At 47.9% G+C, this 18,928-nt stretch overlaps 1 long non-coding RNA gene across 1 annotated transcript; it reads right to left on the bottom strand.

Moving 5' to 3' along the window:
• Positions 1 to 18,800, bottom strand: LOC122237232. The gene is made up of 4 exons (XR_006215537.1): positions 18,694 to 18,800; positions 15,013 to 15,132; positions 1,296 to 1,416; positions 1 to 256 (listed from the first exon to the last, which is right to left on the bottom strand). It is a non-coding gene; the product is annotated as an uncharacterized LOC122237232 (long non-coding RNA).
• Between the last annotated feature and the right edge of the window lie 128 nt (positions 18,801 to 18,928).

The following is an 18,928-nucleotide window of genomic DNA, read 5'->3' as shown; positions in this document are numbered from 1 at the left end:
AAGCCATTACACTGCCTACCTTGAAAATGGAATTTCCTCAATGGATTAAAATAAATATTCATTTATCCTACAGTTTTAATATGTTTTGAATCCAGGAGTTAAATTGATCAATAAAAGTTGGCTACCAATTACTTAGGTCAATGTCTTGTGAACTCAGCATCAAAAAAAACCGCAGCGTCGTTAATTTGTATGTAGTTGTAATACAAACAAGGAAAGACGACTGGTTCCTTGATCATTTTAACTTCGATGAAAATACCTGTAATGAAAGAAATCCACATAGAGCAGATATCAACCCCAATGCTTGCATTTTGCTTGCCTAAAATTGTTTAGTACAGAACGACTTATATTGTTGTGTAATTGGAACAATTTTGTTCTCCTTAAATAAAATACCAGCCAAAGATCATTCAGGCTGCAACTGACAAAAGGCGTTACTACTAGTTTCTTCTAATTTAGAGAATTCCCTTTTTTTTTTTTTTTTTTTTTTTTTTTAAATCGAGAGTCTTGTTGCTACATTGAAGCTAAAAGGAGAGCGGGGTCGAAGCCCATTGGTGGTGTGCCTGGGCCGAGGGCAGGACTCTAAGCCAAGGGGCCTGCCCATTGGTGGGCTGCCCGGCAGCTGTGGGGCAGGGGCGCCTGGGATGGAGCTCGGAACCCATTGGCTGCGTCGCTGGAGGATGGTGTAATGGACCGCCAAGGCCTGTGCAGCCGGTTTCTACAGCAACGGAGGCTTGAAAGAGCCACTCAGATTTCGGCGTTCACCCCCAACTCCCCCTTCCGGAGGGGGCAGGGCGGCCTGGATTTGAGGGCCGGAGAGGAAGGCGTGGGGGATGGGAGTTAAGGGGCCAGAGCCTTCCTCCGACCAAAGCTACCTTGCAAAGCAACATTTGAACTGGGTTCGAGGAACCTGGCCTGCGTGTTCACTGGGGGGGAAGGGGGGGAAATCTGCCAAACAGCCATAAAGAAGAAAGCGGAAAATGATATATAATACCGTCCCTCCCTGATTTTTCCATTGGTAATATCTTGCATGTGAACGAGCACAAAGCCCGGCACAGAGTAGGGCCTCAATACTTAATGGGAGGGAGAAAGAAAAGGAAGGGAGGAAGGAAGAGAAAGGGGAGACGGAGGGAGGAGGATCCATGATGTGGGCAACGTGGCGTGAGACAAAGTGCCCGCCCTACTGGGCTGAAATTCCACAGTCAGACCCCGAGAACTGAGGGGGAATGATGGCCTTAGGAACGGGGGCTTGAAGGAGAGTGGGGTCGCCGGGGCGCTGGCGGAGGGAGGGGGCGGCTTACAGGCTCCTGGCTCTGGACATTTGGAAGACCTGACTCTGCAGTAAGACGCCCTGGGTTCACATTCCCGCGAGCTCTGTCACTTGCCAGCTGCCAGTGCTTCAAACTCTCCGGATCCCGGCGTCTTTGTGTTGGGGGAGTAATAATACTTCATTGAGTTGGTGTCAGAACTGCGTTAAGATAATGCATGTCAAGTTCTTAAAACAATGCCTGAAACATAATAAATGTGCAATCACCAGTAGCTGTTTTCACAATTGAAGAGGGGTGGGATCTAAGTGGAGAGAACAGGGCGGTTGTCATTGTTGGGTAAGGAGGGAGGCGGGAGGAGCAGTGTGGAAATCCTACAAAAGAGACCAGTTTGGATGTCATATAGAAAAATCACCGGAGATGATAGCCAGCGGGCAAAAAAGGAAGAAAAATGAAAACAAACAAACAACAACAACAAAAAACAAGGATGGTGGCTACTGTTTGCTGAGGGTCTGGCATTCTGCCAGATCCTTTGCATGAATTGTTTCATTTCATTTTCTCACCAGCCCTGATGAGACAGTTATCATTAAACCCATTTTTCTGGTAGGGAAACAGGCCCAGAGAGGTTATGTGGCTTGTCTGAGCTAAGAAATGACAAAACCAAACAGGGGCAATTGTGAGGCCCGGGACGAGAGTGCAATTGGAGGTCTGTATGTCTCTAGTTAGAAGTTATACATCAGTATAATGTGCTGAATGAAATCTGTTTAATTCTCCTTCTTGATGAATATACCTTCAGAAAAACCTGGAAGGCCAGGTTCGAATTAGAATTACAGGACTGAAGGCACCTGGGTGGCTCAGTCGGCTGAGCATCAAACTCTCGGTTTCTGCTAAGGTCACGCATGATCTCAGGGTTTTGTGAGTTCGAGCCCCGAGTTGGGCTCTGACCTGATGGTGTGGAGCCTGCTTGAGATTCTCTCTCTCTCTCTCTCTCTCTCTCTCTCTCAATCTCTCTCTCTCTCTCTCTCTCCCTCTATCCCTCCCTCTCTCTCTCTCCCTCTCTCTCTGCCCCTCCCCTGCTCATGCGGTCTCTGTCTCTCTCAAATATATAAACTTAAAAAAAAAAAAAACAGGGGTGCCTAGGTGGCTCAGTCCGTTAAGCACCTGACTTTGGCTCAGGTCATGATCTCATGGCTCGTGGGTTCAAGCCCCACGTCGGGCTGTGCGCTGACAGCTCAGAGCCTAGAGCCCGATTTGGATTCTGTGTCTCCCGCTCCCTCTCTGCCCCTTCCCCACTCACAGTCTGTCTCTCTCTCCTCTAAAAATAAACATTAAAAAAATGTTTTTTAACCTTAAAAAAAAGAAAAAGAATTCCAGGACCTTTGGAATTCTGTGCCGGAATGTGTTGGCCCAAGGAGCAACTGGATCCTGCATCCTGCCCTTGTCCAGCTACCTCCCCTGCCTCCCATCCCACCAGGGAGGGACCCAGCATGCATGAGTGGACAACCCAGCCCCCACGTCCGAGCCCCCAGCTGCCTCTTACAAACAGCTACTTTAAGAACTAAGCCTCCGGTCTATAAGGTGTGCATTAGGCAGTGTAGTTTGCCCTCAGCTGAGCAGGACCCAGGGATGAGACCCCCACGGGTGAGACCCGTGAAGGCTCTGTAAATGAGCTCAGGGATATTTTGGAAGGGAATTCTGGGGTCTTGGGAAATGTTCTAGAAAGGGAGGGCACAGACTCTGGTGGGCAGGTCCTCTTGTGCCCAGGAATCCTCACCCCCACCTCCTGGGGAGGAGCAATCAGGCCTCAGGGCAATGGCTATTCTTGCCGGTGGTAAGGGAGTGTTGAAGCCGGGCACTTGGAATCTAGGAACTAACTGCGTGCTCTCCCGGGTCCTCACTGTGCCAGGGGACTGGCAGGCGGTGTCAGTGATATGCCCTCAGGGAAATAGGGGAGGAGGGGCCAGACCTCTCAGGCTGAAGGAAACCCTTATCCAAGGTGAAGACTGAAGGAGTGAATTAGCTTTTTAAAGATGAAAGAATAGGGGCGCCTGGGTGGCTCAGTCGGTTGAGCAGCCCACTTCCGCTCAGGTCATGATCTCGCGGTCCCTGAGTTCAAGCCCTGAGTCCGGCTCTGTGCTGACAGCTCAGAGCCTGGAGCCTGTTTCAGATTCTGTGTCTCCCTCTCTCTGACCCTCCCCCATTCATTCTCTGTCTCTCTCTGTCTCAAAAATAAATAAATGTTTAAAAAAAAAAAAGATGAAAGAATAAGCCCTGGGGTCCCTGGGTAACTCAGTCGTGTGGCGCGACCAGCTCTTGATTTCGACTCTGGTCCTGATCTCAGGATTTGATTTGTGAGTTTGAGTCCCGCCTCGGGCTCTATGCTGATAGTACAGAGCCTGCTTGGGATTCTCTCTCTCTCTCTACCTCTCCCCCTCTCCCATTTGCTCGCTCTCTCTCTCTCAAAAATAAATAAATTAACATTAAAAAATAGATAAGTGTACTCTTAATCCCCTTCATTTATTTCACCCATTCCCCCAACCACCTCCGTAATTCTAAAAAAAAAAAAGAAAGAAAGAAAAGAAAAAAAGATGAAAGAATAAGCCCTTTTTCAGGAGACAGTCCGTGCAGGTGTGCTAAGGGATACTTCGAGTACCATTAAAGGACAAGTAGACACAATGTCTTGATCTGTAACCTTAGCCAAGTAATTTCTAGATCATTCATGCAATAAATATTTATTGAGCTTTTCCTGTGTGCCAGACCCAGTGTTAAATGCTGGGCTACAACCAAGAGCAAAAAAGTCATGATTCCTGCCCTCTGGGAGCTCAAAATTGAGAGATAGAGGCAGATATTAATCAAACCATGGCATAAATAAACATATCATTGTACTTGTGGGAGCTGCTGGGAGGAGGGAGTGTTAGAGGGTCTGGTCTAGAAGGTTAGGGAAGGCTGCAGTTAGAAAGTGGCATTAGAGCTGAACACTAGGAAAGGTAAGGGTTAACATGGGTCGAGTCTGGGAGGGTGAATTCCTGGAATGACTAGCAGGAGCCTAGCCGGGGTGGGGGGTGGGGGGTGAGGCCCAGAAGAGGCAGGACTCTAGCAGGGCCTGGTGGGCCCCAGGGAGAGGACACAAAGTCTTTGAAGGTCTTTAAACTGGGGAGTAATGTGATCAGATTTCATTCTGGGGACTGTTGTCCAGGATTGAAGGAGAGCGTGTTAGGAAGCAGAGAGACTAGTGAGTTGGCTGCTTGAGAGTCTTAAACTTTCCCATCAAAATTTCTTATTTTTAAAGATAAAGGAGGTGAACTTCAGGCTCTGTAGAATCTACAGGAATTTCTTTGAAGTCTTGTGTTGTATTTTGCATTTATTGTTGTTGTTGTTGTTGTTTTTGCCTCAGACAACACGTGAAATCATTAAAACAAAACAAAACAAAGCCTCCAGGGACATACTGCGTAAAATTAGTTTTCCTTTCACCTCACACTCCAAATATCCCGTTCTTCTCCGAAAGCACAACAGTTACCAATTTCACTAATATCCTTCCAGAGTTGTTCTACATATAAATAAGCATTTGCACATATTAATTCTCTTAATTTAAACATAGGTCTATCAGATCATTACCATCGTGCACTTAAATCTTACAGTTTGATTGTCAGCTATAACTCAAAGCTGACAAAAATCAGAAATTTGAAATAGTAGCATACTGTATCTTGCTTTGTTCACTTTAAAATATGTCTCAGAGAGCATTCTGTATTAATGCACAAAGAACTATTCTGTTAAACAGCTGCGTAGTGGTCCACTATTTAAATGTGCCATAGTCTATCTGACTAGTTCCCTGTTGATAGGCAATCAGTTTCTTTCCAGTCCTTAGTACCCTAAGTAATTCTTCAGTGAACATCCTGGTACACGGGTATTGTTTACACACGTCCAAGTTTAGCTATAGATTCATTTCCTATAAATGAATGCTGTGTTACAGATTATGTAAATTAAAAATTTTTTCCCCAATGTTTATTGTTTTTGAGAGAGAGAGAGACAGAGCATGAGCAGGGGAGGGGCAGAGAGAGAGGGAGACGCAGAATCCGAAGCAGGCTCTGAGCTGTCAGCACAGACTCCGTCGCACAGACAGAGAGATCATGACCTGAGCCGAGGTCGGACGCTTAACCGACTGAGCCACCGGCCCCGCCCCCCCCCCCCATCCTCCTCCAAATTGTATCTGTGTTTACTTTCATGAAACATGTCCTCCCCCAAATATTCCCGGTCATGTTGATAAGCCAGTAAGGGGCACTGTATGGATACACTGGCATTGCACATGCCTGGTACACTCTCATGAAACTCCACCTTAAACTCGGGATGATCTGAGCCGTGCTCACCCGTAGCTTCCTCTTGTATCCCCCCCACCCTCCACCATACTGAACTCCTTCTGCTTACTCTTTGTTGGCCATACCTGGAGCTGACATGAACAGATATGATGGGCACCCTGGCTGTGAATGAGGTCCCAACAGAGCCCAGGAGCCTCTTGCAAAAGGAGGTAGATGGTTGGCTGAGTCCCTGGAGCAATAGGGAGCCCCAGAGGGCGTGCCAGAGCCCTGGATTGGCATTTAGGAAGATGATTTGTTCCTTGGTCTGCCTCCTCCCATCACTCTGCCTCTATAAGGCCCTTATCAATGACCTTGACATTACTCAGGCCAGCGGGCACTCTTCAGACCTGACTTTGCTTGACATTTTCTCAAAGCCAGTCTTACTTGGTCTCTTGCGGCACTCAGTTCGGGCGTTAACCCCTCTCACTGTAACTTTCCTCCTTTGGTTTTTATGTCTCTACACCCTGGTTTCTCTTCTCCTTGTCTGGCTGTCCTTCATTAGCGTGTCACGATTTCCTTTTCCACCAGGTAAAACTCGCATGTCAGAGCTGCTTAAGGTATGCTCCAAGTTGCTGTAATCTTTCTTCCTTATGCTTTTTCTCCTGACCCGTTAGGAGACTGTAAAATCAGTTTAACGGGTCATGTAAGCATTTATAAAAGAACGAAGAAAATGTCAGGGCACCCCATCCACAGGGTTAATATTATTTCCTTATATACATAAATTCTTTTTTTTTTTTTAACGTTTTTATTTATTTTTGAGACAGAGAGAGACAGAGCATGAACAGGGGAGGGGCAGAGAGAGAGGGAGACACAGAATCGGAAGCAGGCTCCAGGCTCTGAGCCATCAGCCCAGAGCCCGACGCTGGGCTCGAACTCACGGACCGTGAGATCGTGACCTGAGCTGAAGTCAGCCGCTTAACCGACTGAGCCACCCAGGCGCCCCTCCTTATATACATATAAACTGGTTTCTTTATAGGTAAGTACATATATGCATATGTCTTGTGGCCACGATATAAAATGCATATCTTATTATGGGATGTGGTTAAAGAGTTTGAAGACCATTGCTATAGGACTCCCGTTTATTTCTCCAGCCCAGAACTCTCCTTAGAATTTAAGACCTTGTATATTGAGCCACCTGTTCCACACCTTCTCTCAGACATCCTCTATGTCCCACAGCTGGAAACCTGGGAGTCCTCTTTGGCACTTACACCTCCCCCAGCCCATGTCTAAGTCTTGCTGCTTTAAACTCCTAAATATGTTTACACTGCCTACTTGTCTTAAAAAAATTTTTTTTTCATGTTTATTTATTTTTGAGAGAGAGAGAGGCAGAGCACGAGCTGGGGAGGGGCAGAGACAGAGAGGGAGACACAGAATCCAAAACAGGCTCCAGGCTCTGACCTGTCAGCACAGAGGCCAATGCGGGGCTCGAACTCACGGACCGCGAGATCATGACCTGAGTGGAAGTCGGACACTTAACCAACTGAGCCACCCAGGGGCCCCTCCCTGCCTACTTTGCTTATTCTGTCTTCATCATCCAGGTCCAAGGTACCCTCGTCGCTCACCTGGGGAAACTGGCCTTTTTTCTACTTGTGCTCCCCACTGACTCATTCTCTACAAAGTATCCACAATGATCTTTTATTTAAAATTTTTTTTCCTTTTATTTATTTTAGAGAGAGAACTAGTGAAAGCATGAGTGGGGTTGGGGCACACACAGAGAAAGAGAGAGAGAGAGAGACAGACAGAGAGAGAGAGAGAATCTCAAGCAAGCTCCATGCTCAGCACGGAGGCTGACGAAGGGTTCTATCCCACGACCCCGGGACCATGACCTGAGCCGAAATCAAGAGTTGGACACTCAGCCGACTGAGCCACCCAGGCGACCCATGAATGATCTTTTAAAAATACAACCATGAGGCGCCTGGGTGGCTCAGTCGGTTAAGCATCCAACTTAGGCTCGGGTCATGATCTCACAGTTTGTGGGTTCGAGCCCCGCATCGGGCTCTGTGCTGACAGCTGGGAGCCTGGAGCCTGCTTCGGATTCTGTGTCTCCCTCTCTCTCTCTGCCTTTCTCCTTCTCCCACTCTGTCTCTCTCTCTCTCTAAAATAAATAATAAACATTAAAAAAAAATAAAAAAGATACAACCCTGATCACGTCACTTCCTTGCTCAAAGATCTTTCAGTGGCTCATTAGATTCTTACACTCAAATTCTAAACATGGCTGACCAGACCCCAGGGTCTGTCGCCTTATTTTGTACCATCATCTCCCTCCTACCTCTGCACTGGCCACACTGGCTGTTCTGGATAGGGTTAGATGTCAGACAATATCTATTCCCACTGTTTGTTTTTGGTTTTTATTAAGTAAACTCTATCCCCCATGTGGGGCTTGAACTCACGACCCCAAGATCAAGAAGAGTCCGATGCTCTACCGACTGAGCCAGTTAAGTGTCCTCATTCCCACTGTTTATGTGCCTTACTGTGCTATGCATGCCGTAAAGCTAAAACTTTCTGACTCCCTTGCAGCTAGAGCTGCAGGAATTAGATATACTTGCATGAGGTTTGAAGGTGGAAGGAAGTAAGGCAGAAGTCAGATAGTTTTGGCTGTTTCTGCTCCTAAGTAAGGTTGTGGAGACACCAGTGTCATGTCTCTGACTTCAAAACCTCATTTTACTGTCCTGGCAGCGGAATTGGCAGTAGTCTTCCGATCCCAGCAGCCTGTCCTTGGACGGTAGCTTCAGTAGTATGTCCTCAAACTCAACCCTTCCAGTGATGGCTCCTGGCTCTTTTCTGTGAGAGGCAGCAGCTCCTCTGGTAAGTCAGTTCAGTAGTGTTCTAGGAGTCATTCCTAATACCCACCCTAGGTCCCATTACCTTCTTCGATACCTAGAGTGGTTTCTGTTTCTTTCTCTCTTTCTTTTTTTAATATTTATTTTTGAGAGGCAGGGGAGGGGCAGAGAAAGAGGGAGAGAGAGGATCCGAAGCAGGCTCTGCCTTAACAATGGGAGCAGGCGCAGTTCATGCAGGGCTTGAACTCACAAACCGTGAGATCATGACCTGAGCCAAAGTTGGAGGCTTAACAGACTGAGCCACCCAGGTGCCCCAAAGTGGTTTTCTAAACCTGGACTGATACACTGGGCTTCATTTGGTTTTAGTCATGCCTCCTCTCACCATAGGGTTATTAAACTTGTTATCTCTGCTGCCTAGGCTGCCCTTGTCACTGGTTAACCCCCATGCCGTCTCTCAACTCCTTATGTATTTTTTTGATCTCAATTCAAACGTTTTTTGGGGACGTTATCCCTGACCCTGACCCCTAAGATCAGATCCATCTCTGTATGTTTCTTGCAGTGCTTTTTATCACACTTTGTAATTATGTCTTTGTGTGGTTCTAGAATTTGAGCCCCAGGGAACTTGACTATGTTGCTGTATTCCATTTCCTAGAAAGAGTTGGTGCTTAATATATATGCTAAATAAGTGAATGGAATGGAGGCGGCCAGACTGGAGGGGGTCAGGACAAAATAAAGCCTCTTAAGTAACACTGACAAGCCCTGGGTCACCTCCTCTTGGCCTTTTCCCAACCACATCTTTCTGTGACTCTGTAGCCAGCCTGAGCAGCCTGTGTACTCTGGCCTCCGGGCCTTTGCACAGGCTGTTCCTGTTGCTTGGATCTCTCTTCCCTCTCCACCTGACTTATTCATCTTGTGGGTGTCAGTCATGACATCATCATCTCTTCCAGGAGACCTGTACTTCAGACAATTTTATATGCTTTCTATATACTTTTTTCAGAGTATTAAAAAAATTATTAAAAAAACTGCTCATCCCTTATCTGTATCTCCTTCTGCAAGTAACCCTCTCATTCCCGGGTGTGTGCAAACTACCCGCAGAAGGGCTTGGCTCTAATGGCCCTCAGTATCTGTTGAAAGCTGAATAAAAGAAATGTCAGCTAATCAGCCAGCCTCAGCTTGGGGATCTCTGCACACTCTCTAGGAGCCCATGAACAGTGAGGGATTGTAATTCGGAGGTAGCTAGATCAGGAGGAAGCTGGGGGAGGTTTGTTCCGCTCCAGCCCATGGCTGAGTCCCCAGACCGCCAGGCAGGAGGCCCTGGAGTAGATCCTGTGGGGGATGGGCAGGGAAATAGTTTCTTCCTCTGCTCCCTCCAGGAGAGTTGGAGGGGGAGGGAAGGCAGAGAGAGGGAAGATTCCTTCCAAGGAGGCTCCTTGGCACGGTGCCTGCTTGGAGGGAGGGCGGATATGATGAATGCAGGCTTTCTCTCCGCCTTCAGCCCTGTGAAGGAGGGAAACCCAAGGCAGAGAAGGGAGAGCTGATGGGGGAGGGACAGGACTGGAGGGAGGGATCGAGGAGGGAAGAGTCTGTTTGCTTTGGGAGACAGGAAGGAGGGGCTATACTGGCTTGGCAAGGCGGGGCTCTCAAGAGCCACCCAGGCCTCAACCACACCTGATCAGCTCTGGAAATATCCTGAAATCACGGAGTTAGAGAATCAGTACACTGAGAATTTTAATTCTTAGGATTGGATCATTTCAACATCTCTGAGCTGAAAATCCTTCAGTCAGTTGTGTCTGGGGTCTTCAGGGCTGGCTTGGAGGAGTGAGTCAGCTCTCTGGGAAGTTTCCCAGACTCTTTCTTACTCCCTAATACCTGGAAGAGATGGCGTTTTTTAGAAACCTATGAATACTTTGCATCCTATTTGTGGCACTTCCCCATTGTAATCTGAGGGCAGAATCCCTCTCTCTCACTTTAATACCATTCAGAACTATAGTCTCAAGCCTGGCTGCCAATCAGAATTGTTGGGGGCGGGGGTGCTTGCTAAAAATGTTTTCATTCACACCAGTGATTTTGATTCCTTGGAGCAAAGTTAGGACTTAGAACTTGAGTTTTTGCCATGTGCCAAGTGAGTGTAACGCATACATAAGGTTTAGGAGACAATGCCAAAGGGTCTGGCACAACATAGGTGCTACGTGTTGCCTACAGGGGTTGGAAATGTATTTGCAGGGTAAACAAATGATGGGTAAGAAGCATGGATTAAACTAGAGTCTGTGTGCCCTAGCATCTTCCACTCTGAAAGGAAATAGGGCAACAGTGTTAGCAATACAAAAGATAAATATTTATTCAGAACAAAACTTTTAACAATCGATTTTACATTCTAAGCCACAAGGAAATAGCAAAACATAAAGCGAAGGAAAAACAAAAACTAAAAGAAAAGCAGTGTACTGTCTTTTCTACTTTAACTTGATAACACTTAGTTGACCCAATGCCCTCTTGCAAGTGGTCTGTTTTGCAAGTACATTTTAGAGTTAACAGCTCACTTACGATTACAGGTTAAAATCACCTTTCTCCTGTGAGTGAGGAAGCTATAGATGAGCTCCAGTCAGATGCTTCTCTGGGGTTTCTAGCTATTGAGGCTAAGGTGCAAATGTAAACCTCCGGTAGGTTTCCTTACTGAGGAGCACCCCCATTTCTAAGCAGTGGCAATGAGTGGTGGAGGGTGAGGTCCCAAAGGACTTGGCACTTCAATCCAGATACAGTACCCCAGGGAGCAGTAAGTGCACCCTGGATTATGTTCCTTTGTCCCTTCCTGATCTCCCAAGTATTCAGAAGCCCCTGCTAAATGTCTTTCTCCCCCGGATGATTTCTTAGCATTCCTCTGGGCTCATCATTCTGGAGAGATCAGACTTTCTGGGCCCTCAAGTGTTGAGGAAAATGTTGTGAAGTGTGAGAGGTAGTGGAATGAGCACCGGGCTTGGGGTCAGGGAACTCTACTCTAGGCTAGCTCTGGAACCAGACAGCTATGTGATTTTGACCCAGTCACTGACCCTCTCTGGGCCTGTTGCACCTGTTGGAAATCCAGGGGATTGGCCTAAACCAATTTTTAGGTCCTTTCCAGCAAGAAAATTCTAAATTCCATGATTCTGTGAAAAATGGCTTCTGAGCCACTGAACAGCTGTCCCAAAGTCCATGCATTTTAATGCCATAAGAGAGGCCCTTGGCCACCATTCAGAGCTTATCGACTCAGATTACATACACTTCTAACAACACTGGTTTCACAAATTCTCAGACCACATAGATGAGAAGCAGCAAATTAAAAGGGGGAGGGGAAGAGCTGTAAAAAGTAGACACCCTGACAGAAGTCACAGTCAACAATGTTCTGGATTCAACAAACACTGACGGAGTGCCTACCACGTGGTGGGCCCTGTACCTAGGGCCGGGGCATAAAGATGAGCAAGGCAGCCCAATGGGTGAAAATCCTGGGAGAGGACAAGGCGTGGGGAGTAAAAAGTACAAAAAAAAAAACCCCCACACAAAAACCACAAAAAACCCCCCAATACAACCCAGGTACAAAAATGAAAAACAAAATCTTAAAAAGAGGCGACACATCTGCACACGACAGTTCTCGGTAGTCACTGATGACAGAGTCACCAATTCAGAAAAGGCTGAAATGGAGTAAACTCGGTTTAAGAAGGCAGAGAGAGAGATGTCTCTTGTACGTTTAAAAAGATCTCCTTCAAAAACGATAAAAAATGGTTTAAAAAAAAGTTTTGGCACTTAAGAGGGGGTAAGCTGGCTCTGGGTTCCCCTGGCAGGCAGGCGGGTATTCAGTGCCCAGCCACCCCGGTTAGCTGAGCTGCCACGGAATTGTGAACTGCTTTGGGACACTGGGCAAAGGCGTGTCCTCGCTTGCCGCAGAGGTTGCAAACGATGCCCTTCCGGCAGTAAGGGCTCAGATGCCCCTCCTCCCCGCACCTGAAGCACCTGTCCTGCGTGCAGCTGCCGCTCATGTGGGTCCGGGAACCACATTTAAAGCACGTCTTGGGCTGCCCCTTGTACCAGCTGTAGCCCCTCTCGGCCCCCAGGAAGAAGGCCCCGGGCAGGTGCCTGACCCCGCCCTCCCCCTGGCGCAGCTCGATCTCACACTTGTACTCCCCGGTCCAGATCCCAAACCTGTCGGTCACTTTCACGGGCACGGCCAGGACATCGCAGTGGCGCTTGAGCCAGGTCACGATGTCCTCCACGTCCACCGTCTCGTTCCGGAAGAGGATGAAGAGCGTCTTCAAGCTGGACTTGCTCCGCCCCAGCACCACAAAGTTCTCCCAGCAGTCCTCCTGCTCGCGCTTCTCCTCGTAGACGCGTAGGAACAGGGCCAGCTTCTCCGCCGAGCGGAAGCTCACGTCGAACTCGCGACTGCCCGGGATCTGGATGACCGCGTAGATGTCGCTCGGGTCCATGCCGATGGAGCGCAGGATGAGCGCGCCCACCACGAAGTCCCGAGTCGGGCAGGCACCCTCGTCTCCCTGGAAACAGATGCGCACCAGGAAGCGGCCTTTGCCCGGGCCCGCCGCGGGGCCCGTCGCCACTGCCTGCTCGTCCTGAGCGGGCCGCTCGGCTGCGTCCTCGGCCGCGCCAGGCCTGGCCGGGCCCGCCATGGCCGCCGCCTCGGCCTTCTTTCTCCGGGCCGCCTCGGCCGCGCCTTTCTTCTTGCGCGGGTCCGCCGCCTCGCCGGCCGGGTCTCTCCGCCGGCCCTTCGGGTCCCCGCGGCCGGCCGGGGGGAAGTCACCGAGGCCCGGCGCCGCCAGGCCCGCGGGGGCGCCTAACCCGCCGCCCACGCCGCCCACGCCGCCGCCGCCTTCCTCCTCCCGCCGCGGCGGCCGCGACTCGCGGAACTCGCCCTTCTTCTCGGCCAGGTTCTTCACCACCTGGGCCCAGCCCATCTTCTCGCGGCCGCCCTCGGCCTCCTCGCCGCGGGCCGCGGGCCGCGCGGGGGGCAGGAGCTGCGGCCGCCCCCGCTTCCTCTCCTCCTCCGCGCCGCCGCCGGTGGCCATTTTACCTCCTTCCCAGCATCCTCCACTCGCTCCCGCAGCCAAAGGGCGCCCATCCGCGCGCCCGCCCGCCCGGGGCTGTGGGGGTTTGGTGTGTGTCTGTGTGTGTGTGTGTTTTTTGAAATTCGACGCTTCTCTCCCCCGCCCCGCCGAAGGTATTTACCCGCGGCGCGCAGCGGCCAGCGCCGGCCCCGAGCCCTCGGGTAACGGCCGAGCCGCGTCTCCGCCAGCGCGCGCTCCGGCCCCACCTCCTGGGCGCCCGGGCGGGATGCGCCGCTTGGAGCGCGTCCCTGTCCCTTGCGAAGGCTTGGCAGCCCGGGGCCACGCTCTCGAGGATTCGTTCTTTCGCAAGCGGTCCTCGATGATTTCATTCAGGCAGCATCGCGAACGGCCCACGGTCCCAAGACGAGCCTATTTTGTTTTCTTTTCTATACCTCTTCTGTTTAACCAGAAACAAATGAAACTTAGCTCTCCCTCCTTTCAGAGCCTACGGCAGTGCATTGTTTTTCCAACGTTGGGTTATGGACATTTTCAAACACAAAGTTGAAAGAATTTTACGGTGAACATCTTACCTTTACCTTTGGAGTATTTTAACATCATTAGAATTTTTACTGTGCCTTATCACAGTACACCTCTATTCATCAGTCCTTTTGATACATTCCTAAATGATACTGCATTTTTTAAAAAGACCCATTATACTCATGATGACAATTATAATATATTGAGCTCTTCAGTGCCCGGTACTGTACTAAGCTCATTAGCACACTTTAAGCTCTATCACATGGAATCTTCCAAAACCACGCTGTAATGACACCCCTATCACAGGAGGCAGGGGCCTGGAGACCCTGGTTAAAACACTTGGCCGAGTGTCAGAGTAATAGGCGACCGCATGTGTAGGTGGCTTAGATTTCGAAACTGCTTTGCTTCTGACATTGTGGATCAAGGACTATTTGCATCAGACTCTCCGGAAAATCTGGTTGACACGAAGATTCTCAGCTGAAGTTCGCACTGGACAGAATTTGTATTCCTCCATCTGTCTCAAATGGTGCTTTGGAAGCATTAATAAAATCTGGGTGTTTGAGGGGATGGGTTAACAATACGCTTTGTCAGCTTTGTTTTCTTTATGCAAATCTGTGTGCATCTCAGGGTGTTTCAGTGACCATTGTGACTTTAGTGAAAGAAGAGGTGGATTGTGGAGTCAGGGAGACCCTGGTGTGAATCTGACTGCTTTGAATCTCAGCCTTGTCACATGGGGCCAATGACCTCAGTTTTCATAGGCTCAGTTTGCTCATCCATAACAAAGGGATATTAATGTCTACTCTCAGAAGACTAATGTTGGGGTTCAAGGAGATTGTGTGTCAAAGAGCTTGGTCCACAGGGGGTTTCCAAGAAAGGCTATTCTTCATTCTGTTGGTGTTTATTCTTTCTGCTTGACGGCTCAAGTCTTTCCACTGGGAGGAGGTTTACAAAACCAAATAGAACCTATATAATTTTAATAATCTCTCCCATTCCTCTTACCCTAACTGCTCACCCCAGGCAACTATCATACAGATATTTACAAGGATCAGGCAGGTACCTTAAATAAGGACAGTGTGCTGGGTGAACTGGAGAGCAGGTATTCTGTCTGAAGGGGCAGCCGCCAATCATCTTCCAGCTGATTATTGCTAGGGCTCACTGTAGCCACATATTCCAAATTCTAAAGAGAAAACCAAACTATTTTATTTGTGGGAAACATTCTTCCTTCTCCTTCTACAAGGCTGTCTCCGCTATATTTGGATCCTCTCTACAAAATTTAGAACCAGCTCACTAAATTCCAAGAAACCACTTTTTGGGATTTCAATTGGAATTGCATTGCGTTTGTACAGAACTGCCATTTGATAATACTAAATCACCTCATCTATGACCTCACTGGATTTCTCGTTTATTTAGGTCTTATTTGGATAAACTTCAATAACATTTTATAGTTTTCTTCATACACGTCTTGCATAATTAAAAAATTCATTTTGGGACACCTGGGTGGCTCTGACAGTTAAGTATCCGACTCTTGATCTCGGCTCAGGTCCTGATCTCACAGTTTGTGAGTTTGAGCCCTGCACTGGGCTCTGTGCTGACAGCTCAGAGCCTGCCTGGAATTCTGTCTCCCTCTCTCTCTGACCCTACCCCACTCATTCTCGTTCTCTCTAGAAATAAATAAATACTTTAAAAAATCAATTAAAAAAGGGAATACAAATTGAATTTTGTGTATTAACAACGCTGACATCTTTTAAAATTTCCAATGGTTTTTAAAATCACTTAAAAAAATTTTTTTTAAGTTTATTTATTTTGAGAGAGACAGAAACAGCATGAGTGGGGTGGGCAGAGGGAGAGGAAGGGAGAGAATCCCAGGCAGGCTCCAGTGCAGAGCCCGATGGGGGGCTCAAACTCACAAACCTGTTGGATCATGACCTGAGTTGAAACCAAGAGTCAGACAAGACGCTTAACCGACTGAGCCACCCAGGTGCCCCTCACCTTGCTTTTCTATGTTGATACGTTCAGCCATATTGTCTGAATAACAAAGGTTTTGGTCTTTCTGTTCAGATCTAACAGTTCTTCTTGGGGGCACCTGGGTGGCTCAGTCAGTTGAGCGTTCGGCTCAGGTCATGAACTCGTGGTCCGTGAGTTTGAGCCCCGCGTCAGGCTCTGGGCTGATGGCTCAGAGCCTGGAGCCTGCTTCCGATTCTGTGTCTCCCTCTCTCTCTGCCCCTCCCCTGTTCATGCTCTGTCTCTCTCTGTCTCAAAAATAAATAAATGTTAAAAAAAAAATTTAAGGGGCGCCTGGGTGGCTCAGTTGGTTGAGCGCCGACTTCAGCTCAGGTCACGATCTCGCGGTCTGTGAGTTCGAGCCCCTCATCAGGCTCTGGGCTGATGGCTCAGAGCCTGGAGCCTGCTTCCGGTTCTGTGTCTCCCTCTCTCTCTCTGCCCCTCCCCGTTCATGCTCTGTCTCTCTCTGTCTCAAAAACATAAATAAACGTTAAAAAAAAATTAAAAAAAATAAATAAAAATTTTAAAAAACAGTTCTTCTTGGCTTACTGCACTATCCAGGACCTCTCATCTAACCAAACATATATTAAGCATATTTGTTTTATTTCTGACTACAAAGAAATGTTTGTATTTTGAAAAGATTTGACCTGTGGATTGGGTTCTGGCTCCATCTGAAATTTTACTAACCACATCTTATATTGTAAGATTTTGTCGGTATGTGTATGGCCATTCCTTCCATCAATTCCCTTTTTTCTCAGGTCAAATTTTGCAGATCCAAGATTTCTGTAGTCTCTTTTGGTCATTTTTAGCTTTATTTCTTGTTGATTATCACTGTCAGCAATCTTCCCTAAGAGTTGGGTAAAAGACTGAAAATTTATATTTATTTCTCGGTGAATTTCTTTAGAAATTGTCAGCCATTCTCCTTAGCAGTCAGATTGGCCTATTGCAGAGATCATTGAACCAGGAGCTACAGGGGCCAGGCAGGTACTCTGAAAAACTCCGTCCAGATGGGCACTGAGGCCATCTACAGAGGGGAGACTTTACTCATTTCTGGCAAATTATTGCCATGGAAGGATATCAGAATTGGTCAGTTTGGCACCTCAGTCTGGGTTCTTATTGACAGACTTCTGGCATTGCACTTTTTTTTAAAGGTTAGTTAGGAGACTGTGACAGAGGCATGATTTGAGATGGACCTTGAAATAAGAAGCAGGTTTTGGAGAGGAAGACAGAGAAAAAAAAAAAAAAAAGTCTGCCTGTGCCAGGCAGGTCTCTCTGTGCTGCAAGGTTGTAGATTGGGTGTGAGAGGAAAGCAAAGTATGTGTATGTGTGGGTGGTGGTAGTAAGCGGTATAATTCCAGGTATACTTTGAAGGTATTGCTGACAGACTTGGATGTGGGGTGAGAGGTAAGTCAAAAGATGAGTCAAGGGGGAGGGGTGCGCATGGGTGGCTCAGCCAGTCTTGATTTCAGCTCGGGTCATGATCTCAAGGTTCGTGAGCTCAAGCCCTGCATTGGGCTCTGTGTGGACAGTGCAGAGCCTGCTTAGCCCCTTCCCCTGCTCGCACTCTTTCTCTCAAAATAAATATATATATATATTTAAAAAGGATGGGTCAAGGATGACTCCAGGAAGAGAGTTGCTATTTTGAGTTGGGGGAAAGAGTTGCATGTCAGAGTTGCCTATCAGGCACCCAAGTGGAGATGCTGAGTAGGCAGTTGGATGTATGCAGCTGGAACTCAGCGTAGAGGCTGGAGATACGAGTCTGGGAGGCATCTAGGTAGAGATGACATCTGAGGTCACAAGACTGGAAGGGAACGTGAATGGAGTGTGAGTGGATAAAGAAGAGAGGGCTGGGTTCTAGCCCCGAGACACTCTAAAGGGAAAAGAGGAAGAACCAGCAAAGGAGAAGAGAAGGGGTCAGGAAGCCACTCAAGAGAGTGGTTTCCTGGGCACCAAGTTTAGAAAGTGTTTCTACCCCAATGTTTATAGCAGCACTCTCAACAATAGCCAAATTATGGAAAGAGCCTAAATGTCCATCAACTGATGAATGGATAAAGAAATTGTGGTTTATATACACAATGGAATACTACGTGGCAATGAGAAAGAATGAAATATGGCCCTTTGTAGCAACGTGGATGGAACTGGAGAGTGTGATGCTAAGTGAAATAAGCCATACAGAGAAAGACAGATACCATATGGTTTCACTCGTATGTGGATCCTGAGAAACTTAACAGAAACCCAGGGGGGAGGGGAAGAAAAAAAAAAAAAAGAGGTTAGAGTGGGAGAGAGCCAAAGCATGAGAGACTGTTAAAAACTGAGAACAAACAGGGTTGATGGGGGGTGGGAGGGAGGGGAGGGTGGGTGATGGGTATTGAGGAGGGCACCTTTTGGGATGAGCACTGGGTGTTGTATGGAAACCAATTTGACAATAAATTTCATATATTAAAAAAAAAAAAAAAAAAAAGAAAGTGTTTCAAGGGAGGAGTGATCCGCTGTGTCAAATGCTGCAGATAGGTCAAGAAAGATGAGTAGAAGTGACTGTGGTGTTAGTACAGTGGAGGACACTGGTGGCCTTGACAGGGGCAGGTTCAGTGGAAAGGTGGAAATTCCTGGGGCAGTATCTCAGAGAACAATGAAGGAGGGTAGAATTCTGTGCACAGTTGTAGGAAGCGGTCTTAACAGGCAGTTCATACAGTCATAGGAGGGAGGCAATTAGGTGGGTCCATGAGATGATACGAACCTGTGAATTTACTGATCCCCAGGATTTTTCTTAGTGAAATAGGAAGCTAAATCATTAGCCAAGAATAAGGATGAAGAAGAAAGTGATGGAGGTTTCATGAGAAGAGAAACATGACGTAATTCTTTAGGATGATGGCTGGGGCCAGCTTAAGGATGGTATTTAAAACCCAGTTGAGCAGAATGTGGCGAGCTACGTTTCTGCTTGAGAGGTTAGTCCCTCAAGGCGCTCGGTAGTC

The sequence above is a fragment of the Panthera tigris genome, chromosome A3, assembly GCF_018350195.1.
Source record: "Panthera tigris isolate Pti1 chromosome A3, P.tigris_Pti1_mat1.1, whole genome shotgun sequence".
In the NCBI taxonomy this organism is placed as follows: domain Eukaryota; kingdom Metazoa; phylum Chordata; class Mammalia; order Carnivora; family Felidae; genus Panthera; species Panthera tigris.
The sequence above is the reverse complement of the archived record's forward strand: the minus strand, read 5'-3'. Positions and strand labels throughout refer to the sequence as shown.